A 12,687-nucleotide genomic window follows, 5' to 3' on the forward strand; every position below is an offset into this window, starting at 1 on the left:
ACTTCTTTTGGGCATCCCCAACCATCACTCTGCTAAACCTGCCCTTAAATCACTCCATTGGCTGCCAGTCCAGGAGAGAGTTAAGTTCAAAGCCTTGTGTATTGCTCATAAGTCTATGTTTAAAACCGGACCCTCTATTCTCCAGGGCATTATTCAGCCTTATGAGCCCAAGAGATCCCTTCGCTCCGAAACCCAGAACTTGGCCATTATTCCTAGAATTAGGAAGGCAAGAAGCGGAGGTCGATCTTTCTCATTTAACGCTGCTGGACTCTGGAACTCCCTTCCTCTTGACCTCCGCATAGAATCCAACCACTTTTCCTTTCGTAGATCCCTGAAAACATTCCTCTTTCCAAACTGAGTAACATCCCCCTGTTTTAACACCTTGGCTGCTAAGGCAATTCTTCCCGGGTGCTGAAATTTTTGAATTGCCATTCTTCATGACGAGCTCAGCTCGTCATAAGCACAGCTCAACTGTGCATCATGACGAGCTGAGCTCGTCATGAGCATCGAAAGGGTTAAACTGTAAGCGCTGGGATGCCTCCGGGCAGCCATGCGCTATATAAATGCTTTTTACAATTACAATTACAGAAAACATGGGCAGCAGAAGTCACCAATTGATTCATTAAGGAGAAAATGCCTGAAGCTGCTAGTTCTGCTAGGTCCTAGCCAGAAAACAGCCTGTGTTTTTATTGGGGGTTGTCCATTGGATTGACCCAGCCAGAAACCACTTCCCCCTAGGACAGAAGTGCAAATCTAGCAGGCCTTGTCCTAATCTGGAGATTGTGTGCTGAAGGGAGGATCACAGAAATGCACAACAGCTCGAGCCACCATGATGAGGACGAGGAAGTTCCCATGGAGGGTCCCACAAACTTTGAGGGAAGCCTAAAGGCGAATGTGATCTTGACAGTCAGCCTGTTAATGTTACAGTAAAGGAGGCTCATCTAACTCACCTACATGACAGAATAGGATGCACTGTATCATAACTTTGAGAGCAGGTATAAGATGTGAAATAATAGTCAAAACTACGACATCAGATATACTAAAGTAATGTGTGAGGAGGGTAGCTCAGTTGGTAAGGACACATCTTATGATTTACCATCAAAACACCAACAAATAGGCAAAGTTGTTGATTTGACTTAAGTAAAACAGTACTTTAATGCAAGCTATTGCCAAAGATCATTGGCACTATAGATAATTAAGAACAAATGTGGCATGAGCAGTCTATCATTTAGTGTGCCCTAAAGTCTGTCTCAAGCAAAAGGGAAGGAAAGCACGAAGAATAGTGTTTTCATGTCACCAATGCCTGCAGGTGTAGCCTTAGTGTAGGGCTTTGCTGTAGCCTTAGGTGTAGGGCTTCGGTGTAGCCCTACTCCCCGGGAAACACAGTGAAGGTAATGGTCATCAACCGGAGACACTCAAGCTAGAGGAGGAGGGAAAACACAGCTGCACTTTGATTAGAAATGATACGCTTTGGTAAAGAAATAAACATGGAAACGCTGGAACTTAATGTTTATAATGAATCCAAAAGGCTGACTTGCTTTCTTTTTTAGAGATGGAAATTCATCGAAATCCCCAAAACATGCAACTCAGATGGGTCCTTCAGAAAAGGCGTGTTTTGCCTAAGGTGAAATTTCACCTGATTTTCATCTCACCTGAACCGGTTAGGATATCTATCACTCCTACCTTTTCTTCTCTCTCTAATAGTATATATATTTATAAATATATACATATATATGTATATATATATCATGTTCTCTGGTAATCTCTCTCTCTCTCTCTTTCTCTCTCTCTCGTTATTCTTTCTCACTCTCATTCACATCTTCTCTCCCTCTCTCTCACTTAGTCACCCCAGGACAGCCTACCAACCATGACAATGATTGTCAGGTCATTTATATTGTATAGTGAAACTTTGCTAAGGCTGGGGTGGGACTACGTCGCTTAGCAACCAACCCATGAAGAGCTCAGGATCATACATTCTTAAGCCCACAGCAACTCAGAAGAGACTGGGTCTTTCGTACTTCATCATAGTCTGAAAGAAGAAGTGCTAGGCCACTGTACTTGGCACCACCTTTACAGAGGAACCCAACCTAACTCAACCAAATTCCTGCTAGAGGCCTGAGTAGTATATATCATCGGGAGTAAAAGCCAGCAGAGGGGACCCTGACTCACACCTTTACCACTACCCTAATTCCATAGATCGTATGCTCGAAAGGGAAAAAGGGGTAGTGAGCACCAAGATCACCCTCTCAGAAAGGAGAATGTTGTTAAATCTAGCCTCTCCAACTCTGGCCTCACAACCCCTACAGACCTTCCAGCCTCTCAACAGAGGCTCATACAGATCTTGACCTACCTGCCACCCCATTCCAGGGTCTAATTCCCAGTTCCACATCGAAACCACAATCCCTGGCCTTGGTGGAAGCCACCAGTGTGGAGAATGACAACCATTCCCCTGACCATACCACTTCCTTGCCCCCCGCAAATCCAAAAGGGTAACAAGCCCAAAACAAACAAGCAAGGGAGCTAAGGCCACAAACCCCGCTTCCTCTAACAAATCAAGTTGCTTACCAGATAAAGCTTTGCAGTGCGACCTGCATCCTCAGTCCCTCCTGACCGCGAAAAACGAGGGTCCTCAAGAACCCTCATCCCAGTACATGTCCATGCTAGTTGTAAGCTGTACAAACAGATTAATAGATTATTCTAAGGGCAGAGCATGTTCCCTTAGTAGATCGCCTCGATGCTCTGGACATCAAAATAGAGGCCCTTAGGAGTCCTCCTCCCCCTGCGGTAGGAATTACATCTCCCCCCACTATTGTGCTGTTACATCAAGCTGAGCAAGTAAGGCCCAACCCTTTCCCTTTATTGTAAACGCCCTGTCTGCTTGAATGTAAAACTTGAGAGGGCGCAGCAGGCTTAGTGGGTAATCCAGAGGGACGAGCCTGGAGTAACAAAAATGCAGTGGGTGGAAAGAAAAGGCATGTCCAGCACAAATGGCCATTTAGGAAGAGCAAAACGAAAAGATAATGGGCGGAATGTTTAACAATGCAAACATTCACCCCAGTCACATGTCTGGGTTGAATCCATTGTTTTTTGCTCACCACATCATCCCAGTCTGTACCCAGCCACGGTGAATGTTTGACAATGTTCACATTCTGTCCATCATCTTTCTGTGTTGCTATAGTCACTCTAAGTGCAAAAGGTATGCCCAGGAGTGGGTCCCAGGCTCACTATGCCACTGGATTCAATCTAGCCTGGCTGATGTGGGGTGATACCAGGGAACTGGTCCCAGGATGATAGTTTCTGGTCCAGGGAGGGCGTGGCCTGGCAATTTGGGTTGGATTATTCCATGGGAGACAGGGTCAAGACTGATTTGCAAATGGCTGGGTACCAACTGGTATGGAGTGGTGTGCAAAACATAAAATATGGATTAAACCCAGATCTTTGATCGGGGACGAATGTTTGACCCCCACCCCCATTGTCCCCAAAGTGCACGCCCTACCTGATTGTCCTCCAGAATGTTTCTGGGATACCCCCTGGTGTGCAAATGTGTAGGAAGAGTCCCTTGTTTAGACAAACATCCGAATGACTGTTCTGGGGACAGAGTATTAGTTAACTTCAAGCCTCCGTTATTGGTAGAATTGCTTCTACTGCGATTTAGCTCAATGACTTCTCCTCTAGACCAAATTAAAATGCTTCCAGAAATGTATTTCGAAAGACCAGTTGCTGCGCTCACCTTTAATTGGGATACACCCATCAGCAACCATGGCCAACTCATTTTCAAAATAGTCACAAAAAACACTTTTGAACCCCTTTCACTTTTGAATGCCCAAGATTGACGATGTGTGAAAATGTTACTCGGGGCATCAACACATCCCCTAGAGGGGGGAACTACCAGAATAACCTGGATTCGCAAGTACATTAAATCTAGTACCATCAAAGGGGGCTCATTTCCTTCCAGTGGATTCCCCTTCCTCCATGATTTGCGCTATAGATGCATCTTGTTCCTGATTCTGATTCTGACCCTGTTAATGCCATAGCAACTACTGCCAATTTGACACAAACAAAGGGCACACACAACGATTTTGCACCTCTGTCCTCTCCAATAAGTGTATCCCATAGACTGGCATCTCTGTTCTCTAATTCTCCTCACCCTAGCCAAAGCTCCAACTCAGCAGGGACAATCAGAATTCTCTTGTGGAACGTTGCTAGTATTAAGTCCAAAGAGCCGCACCAGACTGTAGAGAATATATAGACCAATTCAATGTATGTAAGCTCCAAGAGATGTGGGCAATTGAACCCCAGTTTAAATCTGGCTACACCACATATCATGTCAAAGCACTGACATCAGTTCGAGGAAGGCATCAGGGGGCCATTGGACTTGGGTCAAATTGATTTAAACCGACGAATCAAAACATTGACTCGTCAGATATTTTGGGGCTAAAAATGTATTCCCCAGTGAAGACTTGTAGGTATTTGTTTATTGTCTACTGTAGACCCAGAAGCAGAAGTGTGGAATTGTCTACTGTAAACATCTTGCAACATTCTGTTAGACAGATCAACTCCAAGGATATGGTCATTATAGGTAGAGATTTTAATATAGACTTTGAAACCATATATGGCTGTGATTTAGTGGTGGGGCATCCCTTCCCTTCCCTCAGCTCAAGATCCTATATCTTAAGCTCAGTGGTTGCCATGCAGGTTGTCCACTTCATTACACTAAATGGGCTGAGGGCATGTAATGGAGATCTGTATCTGACAAGCTGGGGCATGTGCATTTAAGAAAGGTTCTATAAGATCAAAAATTGATTGCATCATGACCAGGGTTGTCATGTGGGAAAGATTGGCGGACTCTGAAGTGGATAAGAGAGGAGAGTAGCCACTACCCCTTACACCTAAACATCCTGGGTTGTAGCTCCAACTACCCACCCCTACAGCACCACAAATAATGCCAATAATGGGAAACAACCATAGGTCCACCAGGTTGCTCTCAATTGTGGGGAATGCAGAGACCATGACAGAGATATGACATATTTGTGAGTGTTCTGTCTCACCTAAATAGCCTGGAAAATCCAAGGATTTTTATCACTTATATACACACAAAGCTGGTAGCATCTTTAATACTGATCTTGACCCAACCACCAAAAAAAGAAGCCCCCTACCAGGGCGCGTAATGTAGATAGTAATCTATGGTACTCAAAGGATTGTAGATTGGCAAAACAAATACTGGGGAATGCTCTTAAAAATCTACCTGAGGTCCGCATAGCCAGGGACTTATACAAGAAGACAGTAAGAAGTGCAAGGGCCAAGTGGAGTGGATGCCAGCTGAAGCGATCTGGTAATGGCTGCAAGGTCTAGCGTTAATTGTCATTTTGGAAAAAAGTTGCCCATGGGAGCAGGAGTTCCAAATTACAAGTAGACTGTCATCTGAATCCTGAGGCTTAGGTAGATCACTTCACTAAGTTATACAATCATGCCGCAATCGACCTTTTCGCATCAACTTGCCTCCTTTAGACCTTCACTTCACACTAGAAGAAACCATGATAGCTATCAGTGCAATTAAATTGGGCAAGGCCCCAGGAGCAGACAAAATCCCATGTTAGTCTGCGCCTCTTATATTAACTGCCTGAGCAATGCAATAGCTGCAGGGGCTCCAATCCAAGATACATGGAAGGGGCGAAGATTAGTCTCATTTACAAAAAGGGGGATCGGTGTAGTCCTGCTAATTATAGGCCAATAAGCCTTTTTGACATTCTCCAAAAGGTTTAAGCGAGACAGTTGCTAAACAAATTAAATGAGTGGATTGAGGGTGCAGATATCCTAACCCCCTAACAAGCTGGATTCAGACCTAAAGTCAGCACGACAGACCAAGTACTGATTCTGCTCCTTATAATTTAGAAGTATGAAAGGCTCAAAGAAGGCCATTTGTACATAGCCTTTGTTGACCTCAAAGCAGCCTTTGACTAAGTCCCCCAGGAGCTCCTATGGGTGTCACTAAAAACCCTCGAGGTATCTGGATGCCCTGCTTGGTCAACTAGTAAAACTTCATCAAGATAATTATGACCAAGTGCGATGGGGTCCTCTGGGATACCTAACAGACCAGATCCCAATACGCAGATGGGTTAGACAATGGTGTGTGCTGTCCTCCACCCTCTTTTCCTTATTCGTCAATGATGATATTGAGGCCCTCCAAAAAGGAAATATAGACACCCCCAAGTTTGAAGAGGATAGCATGCCTGCTTTACTTTTCACCGACGACACTCTCCTAATCTTACACACACCTATGGGATAACAGCAATTTTCAGACAATTTTAATTCTTCCTGTGTGGCTATGGCTCTTGAGATTAACATTTAAAAAAAACAATTTATGGTAGTCAGACCGAACAGATCATTTAAAAACACCATAGTCTTAGGTAAGGCAGGTTTTTAGATTCAAATATTTGAGCATTATGCTAGATAGTAGGGTTTCATGGTCTTCTCACATCCAGAAGAGAAGGGCGGTGCTCCAACATCAGGCATCAATTATCTTTAAAAAAAACATATCATGGGACAAAGTCAAGGGCCCTACTCCGGCAATGGAGTTATACAGACTAAAAGTCTATTCAGCTGCCTTATATGGCACCAAACATTGAGGCCACATGAATACAGACTCTCTTACTCTTATGAAAATAAATTCCTGTGAATGCTCCTTCATCTCCCCAAGAATAATCTCTTAATACCTATGTTTCTTGACGTGGCTCCCAAACAGGTGGGAGATATTGCCAACCCAGGCTCCTTATGTACTGGGTAAGGATCTGGACTGCAGAGGGGCTTAAGCTATACCATAACACATTAAAGGAACAGCTGTCAATCCAATACATGTCTAACTTTGCCATGGTTTAGGCATGTTCAATCCTGGTATGAAAAACTGAGCCTTGGATCTTTTTGGTCGGATCCTACATCGATGACTCATGCCTCAAAGAAACAGCAAAAAGTCTGCTATTGGCCAATATCCATGCTAATCTCTTCATTCCTTCCAGCCAAGGGAAAAAAGGTACAGTGTAGGGACCAGCAAGGTCCAAGTGACTTGCCACAAGATGAAAAGTCAGAGTAGGCCCAGGCAAACAGGGGAGCCCACTGGAATCAAAGAAGACCCTCAAGAGGACCCGCAGGTTGGGAGGCACTGGAGTCGTAAGAGGACCTCAAGCAGCTCACCAGAGATGCAGGCCCACGGTGCAAGAGATGTGGTGAGGAAAAAGATCTTAGTCACAGCCGATGCTTGTGGTTGATGACTACTTGGAGCCTGAAGATCTCTGAGGAAGAGAGCTAACAAGCCTTTGCAACGACAAGTCAACCCGGTGCACAGGGGTTTGGTTCCTGCAGTTCCGACGTGGGATACTGGCCTCAAACTCGTGGAGAAGACAGGGCAGGCCTCAAGGGAGTTGTAGAACCACCACCTGTGTTGCTGAGCCTTCTGGAGTCCATGGGAGCCCAGGAGCAGCAGACCGGTTAGATTAGTTGTGGTGCTTGCAGATGCAGGGAAGTGACTCTTTCACTTCAATGGATAATCCTACAGGAGTCTTGGATGTCCACAGGCCTTGGAAGGTTCCTGTATGGAGCACAGGCACAGATGTTACAGTGGATGAGCAGGACAACAAGACCAGGAGCAGCAGAAGTCTTCCCAGCTGCAGTCTCGATGTCCAGAGCAAACGTCCATCAAAGTACAGAGTGCCCAGACGGTTAAAGATGAAGTGGTGTCTGATCTGAATCTTGTCCCACAATGAATCTAGGGACCCACCCATAGGTAAGCCCTTAAGTACCCTAAGGAAAGGGTTGGGACGATTCCGGGGTCCCTCCCAGAGGAGTGGCTGCACAATGGAGAGGATACTCCCATATCCTTTGTCCGGTTTTGCACCAGAGTGGCAACCAACGGCTCCTGAACTGGTTTGAAGTGGACTATGCAAAGAGGGCACCAAGTGTGCCCTTCACGTAGTCTTAGTGGCACTGGCAAGCGCCCCTACCCTGCCCCAATATACTAAGCCCTGTCTGGGAGGAGGTCACACCTCCCTGTGACAAGATATCTATTGTTCTGCCTTCCCCTGCTTGAGCTTGGCTCAACAGCATGAGGGCAGAAACATGTCTCTGGTCGGCAGCAGCCCTAGCATGCTGTCCGGTTCTGAAAGACTGGTACAGGGAGCACTGAGGGCCACCCAGAGGAGATTCACAGTACATGGAGTCATATCTCTCACACAAACAGTGTGGGGGTATGATTCCAACATGTTTGATACCAAACACAGCATGGTTTGTTCTGGCTAATTTAGAGATGGTCATCGTGTAATGACGCATGGCCATTGTATATATCATAATGGCTGATGCACTTACAACCCGGGTGAATGGACTCAAAAGGTTGTAGGGGTGTCCTGCTCATGCAGGGGTACCCTCACACTTAGAACCAAGCACCCTGCCTTCGGGATTGAAAGGCCTGCCTAAGGGGGTGACTTATAGGTTTCACGTGCAGTGACCTCAGATATAGAGAAACACAGGCTGCAATGGCAGGTCTACAGTCACACTTTGAGTGTTCTCTCATGAGTGGCATAATATATGCTTCAGCCCATGGGAGGCCCCTAGTGTGCCTATTCCTTGGGTACCTCAGTGCCATATATTTGGGACTTACAAGTGTACACCAGTAGCCAATCTGGGATGCATCCAAGTCCTCACCATATCCAATTCAGGGGAAAAAGCACAGAGACTGGGGTCTTGATTAGCAGGTCCCAGTTAGACTTATCAGAAACAGCATAACACCAAGCGAAAAGTGGGGGTAAGCATAAACCCAGATCCTACTTTCCTACAAGTATGAGTGGGAATAGCTGTGAATGAGTAAGAAGTTAGCAAAAGAGGATATCTAATGGAAGAAATAAGTGAGACAGAGGTGTGTGCTGTATGTGTGAAGAGCAAATACATTATCTGTGACTTTTGAGTGACTAAGGACTGATTCATGAGGCTTTGAGTATTAAGTAAGGATAAGTATAGATTGTCACTGTGGAGTGAGCTAATGGATATGTGAAGGGCAGAATTACCAATAAGCGCAATGTTATCAGTTACCTAACGACACTTGAGTTGTTCTATACAATACCATTTTGATATATAGTTCTTGTCCTATATATATAATAATTTGGGAAAGCAACAGCAAAGGTAGTAGAATCCAAACTCCTGTTAGCTAAAAAGGAAGGACTTGCCAGAAAAGAATGGTGATGTGGAGCTAATTGACAACTCTGGTGCAATGTGTGCATGTTAAAGGAGTGAGTAAGGAGAAATGAGCGAGTGAGTATTTATTGAAGATTAGGAGATGGAGTTTATGTTAGTAAGCAGAGAAACTTGCGAGTATGTCAGTACATGAGTGGACGAGCAAGGAATAAGAAATGAGAGCAGACAAGTGAACAGTGAGCTTATAGTGAAAAGTAAATGAGTGGGTGAATGACGAGGGCATGGGTTAGTGTATTGAACAGGGGGTGAGCTTGTATATAGCGCTTATGAGGCACTACTCCCTTACTTCTGGGGAAGGGCAGAGCCAGCACAGAGCCACACGGTTCCACATAGCAGCCTGCAGGAGCACTGCTGAAAACATTTCTGGATGCAGTCTGGTGCTTTCAAAAGGGAGGAATCTACACTTAGAAGTATCCATCAGAAATATACATTTTTATTTTGTACTTCTTAACTCTCTCCTTGGTCATCATATCTGCCTCTTAGGACAGCCCCTCTCTCCATTAGGAGAAGGTTGATAAGGGTGCACATTATCCTCAGGGAAGGACCTCTAATTCTTAAAAAAGTGTCTTTCCCAAGCTTAGAACTCTCTGCACACTGTAAAGGATATATTCAAAGGTAAAATACTTCTGCCTCTTATATCAAGCACTATCTCTTTCTATGGTTTCCTGCCCCTTACATCAGAAACCAGCACCTACTTTCTCTACCCTACAAAAAGGTAAACTCTGTCTTTCATTTTAAGATCTGCCCGTATAGGTTCCCTGTTAAGAGATCTCTTCCCAGATTAAGCCCCTATTCATGTCACATCAGGATCTCACTGTGTTTTAGAGGTTTCTTTCCATTATTCTAGGTTCCGCCTTCAGGTTTGGTGGCCTATATATTAAGATCAGCTTCCAGGTTAGAGTTATCTGACTCACGTATCGTGATCTATTCTAATCTCCCTGTGGCACCTGCAGTCCTTGGTTCTGGTCCTCTCCCTATTATTTCAGGTTCTTTCTCAGGTTATAGCTCTCACTACCATTTATGTTATATACACTCTGCTCTAGGTGATGACTCTATGCATCTGGCATGAGTGTCTGACCTAAGGTTAGGTGTTTCCAGGAAACCCCAATATTCTCCACAGATTGGGGTTTTTTGTCCTTAATTTTAGGATCAGCTTGATGTTAGAGATCTCTGACTTTATATTAGAATCTGACTTTGTGCCCTTGGTCTTTACATCAGAATCTGCCTGCAGATTAGGGCTCTCTGGCCCTTATACAGGGTTATTTTACTACACTAGGGCAATCTGTTCTTAAACGAGATTTTGCCCTCAAGGTATGCCTTTCTAGAAAGGTTTACATAAATAACCTTATGATTATTGTTATAGTGGTAACCTCATCCTCTATTGCTGCAGAATAAGATGTGAAATACTGAAGGATGTGGTAGGAATCTGATACTAATATCTGTAATCTAATGCATACACATGTAATCTCATTTGTGAGATGAAAAGTGTACAGCCCTATTCAAACCAAGGCCATTTGAATTATGTGAGTCAGAAGCTCCAGCATCTTCTGCATAGTTATGGATTCGTAGCATTTGTACATAATCCTTTATCTGCTGCATGTTTGCAGATTTTAACAAAAAATATTAGTGTGGAAACGCGTGCATCTGCGCATTGAAATGCAAGTTGCAAAGACTGGTCACCATTCAGTTGGTAACTGCTGATTCTCAGTATTAAATTGGTAGTTCTGAGATGAAAACTTCTGTAAGACACTGTTAAAATGTATTAAATATTACAAAAGTCAAAATAAAACTGCCTTACAATGTGCCATACTATGCCACATAATTTGTATCTTCTTGCCACATAATTTAGCCAACCATGCCAGATAATTTGGCCCCTCCCTGCCACAGAATTTCAGTGCCCTGATGAAACACATACCAGAGGTTGACAAATTACTCATTTTAAGCACTTTGTATTTTAATGGTCTTGATTATTCCTTTCATTATAGTTTTACCTCAAAGTTTAAATAATGACATCCAAATTATCTTTCTGTAAAGGGAGGTTTAGGTTCGATATATCATTTGACTGTGGGCTAAGGAATGGGTTATGTCTGTGACAGCTAAACAGTAGCATCAACACAGAATGTTCCATCTGCTGTGATTGGCTGAGGAACACTGCCAAGTCCTAGCGACAGAGCTCTGACAAACGCACAGAAGAGCACCATCCAAGCAACGGTGATCAATGCTGAGGTAAGAGTGCTCACAGATTTCTAGCATGAAAGAGGAGCAGGAAAGAAATACACAATTTAAATAAAACACACTTCAGACAAATGATGACGGATCTATTTTATGGTAGACATTTACTTATGCGCTTTGAGTTTTAGTTTACAAGTGTATTTTCACATGAATAAAAAGATAAGCCCACTAGCGGCAAAAATATGTTTTGTAAAAGCAGGTCAAGAACTTGGCAGCCCAGAGAATCTGGAATGATTCCTTAAATTATTTTATTATTATTAACTTATTTTAAAAAGGTTGAGGCTTGTCGGGTTTGCATGGCATAATATGGAGGTCTTTTGTAAAGTACCCTGCACAGAAGATGCAACCAGAGATTGCAATATAATTTACCTATCATATGTTTGAATCAAAATAGCACTGCTTTGTAGTCACTTTGAGAAGAAAAACTGCATGTCACTTTAGTTTGAGACATCTGCACCCATGGCTGAATTGTAACTTCCAAAATATTTGACTACTTTGAAAATGAATTACACTCGAGTACTGCAACATGGTCCCTGCAACCATAAACTGCAACCATCAACTTGCACCTTGAAATCATGCTATGAGTGTGCCTCAACAGCTGTGCTGCAGTCTCTAAATTGCAGCACTTGCAATACAAATCAACACAACTGCTTCCTCAAAACTTAAAGCACAGGCTAGAATCACTACTGAAACCTGCACTCAAATCTGAACCCATAGCAAAATTCACAATCCTGCACTCTGTATCAAAAGCTAGGTATTCTTCAAATATATATAAAGATTTCTATCTGAGGACGATTAAATAAAAAATGAAACATGCACCCACTGTACAATGGAGCTTAAATCCAGGTTGTGCCTCAACAGCAGTGCTGCAGTCTTTACATTCCAGCACTTGCAATACAAATCAATACAACTGCTTCCTCAAAACTTAAAGCACATGCTAGATTTACTACTGAAACCTGCACTCAAATCTGAACCCACAGCAAAATTCACTATCCTGCACTCTGCATCAAAAGCTCAGCTAGGTGTTCTTCAAAATTAAGATTTCTATCTTTGAGGACAAATAAATAAAAATGAAACATGCACCCACTGTACAATGGAGATGTAACAACTGTAAAATCTCTCACAAGTCAGTACAACAACTGAATGTCTTCTGCTTCTGGAAAATTCTACAACATCAGTAAATAGAGAAAGGACTACCAAATGGCTCCCATTGCTGGA

The 12,687-nt window shown here is 43.5% G+C and overlaps 1 protein-coding gene across 2 annotated transcripts in view; it reads right to left on the reverse strand.

Moving 5' to 3' along the window:
• TWF1 (twinfilin actin binding protein 1) overlaps nt 1-12,687 on the reverse strand; it is a 333,852-nt gene that overhangs the window by 209,734 nt on the left and 111,431 nt on the right. The window lies entirely within an intron of this gene.

Source organism: Lissotriton vulgaris, chromosome 1_1, assembly GCF_964263255.1.
Source record: "Lissotriton vulgaris chromosome 1_1, aLisVul1.2, whole genome shotgun sequence".
Classification (NCBI taxonomy): domain Eukaryota; kingdom Metazoa; phylum Chordata; class Amphibia; order Caudata; family Salamandridae; genus Lissotriton; species Lissotriton vulgaris.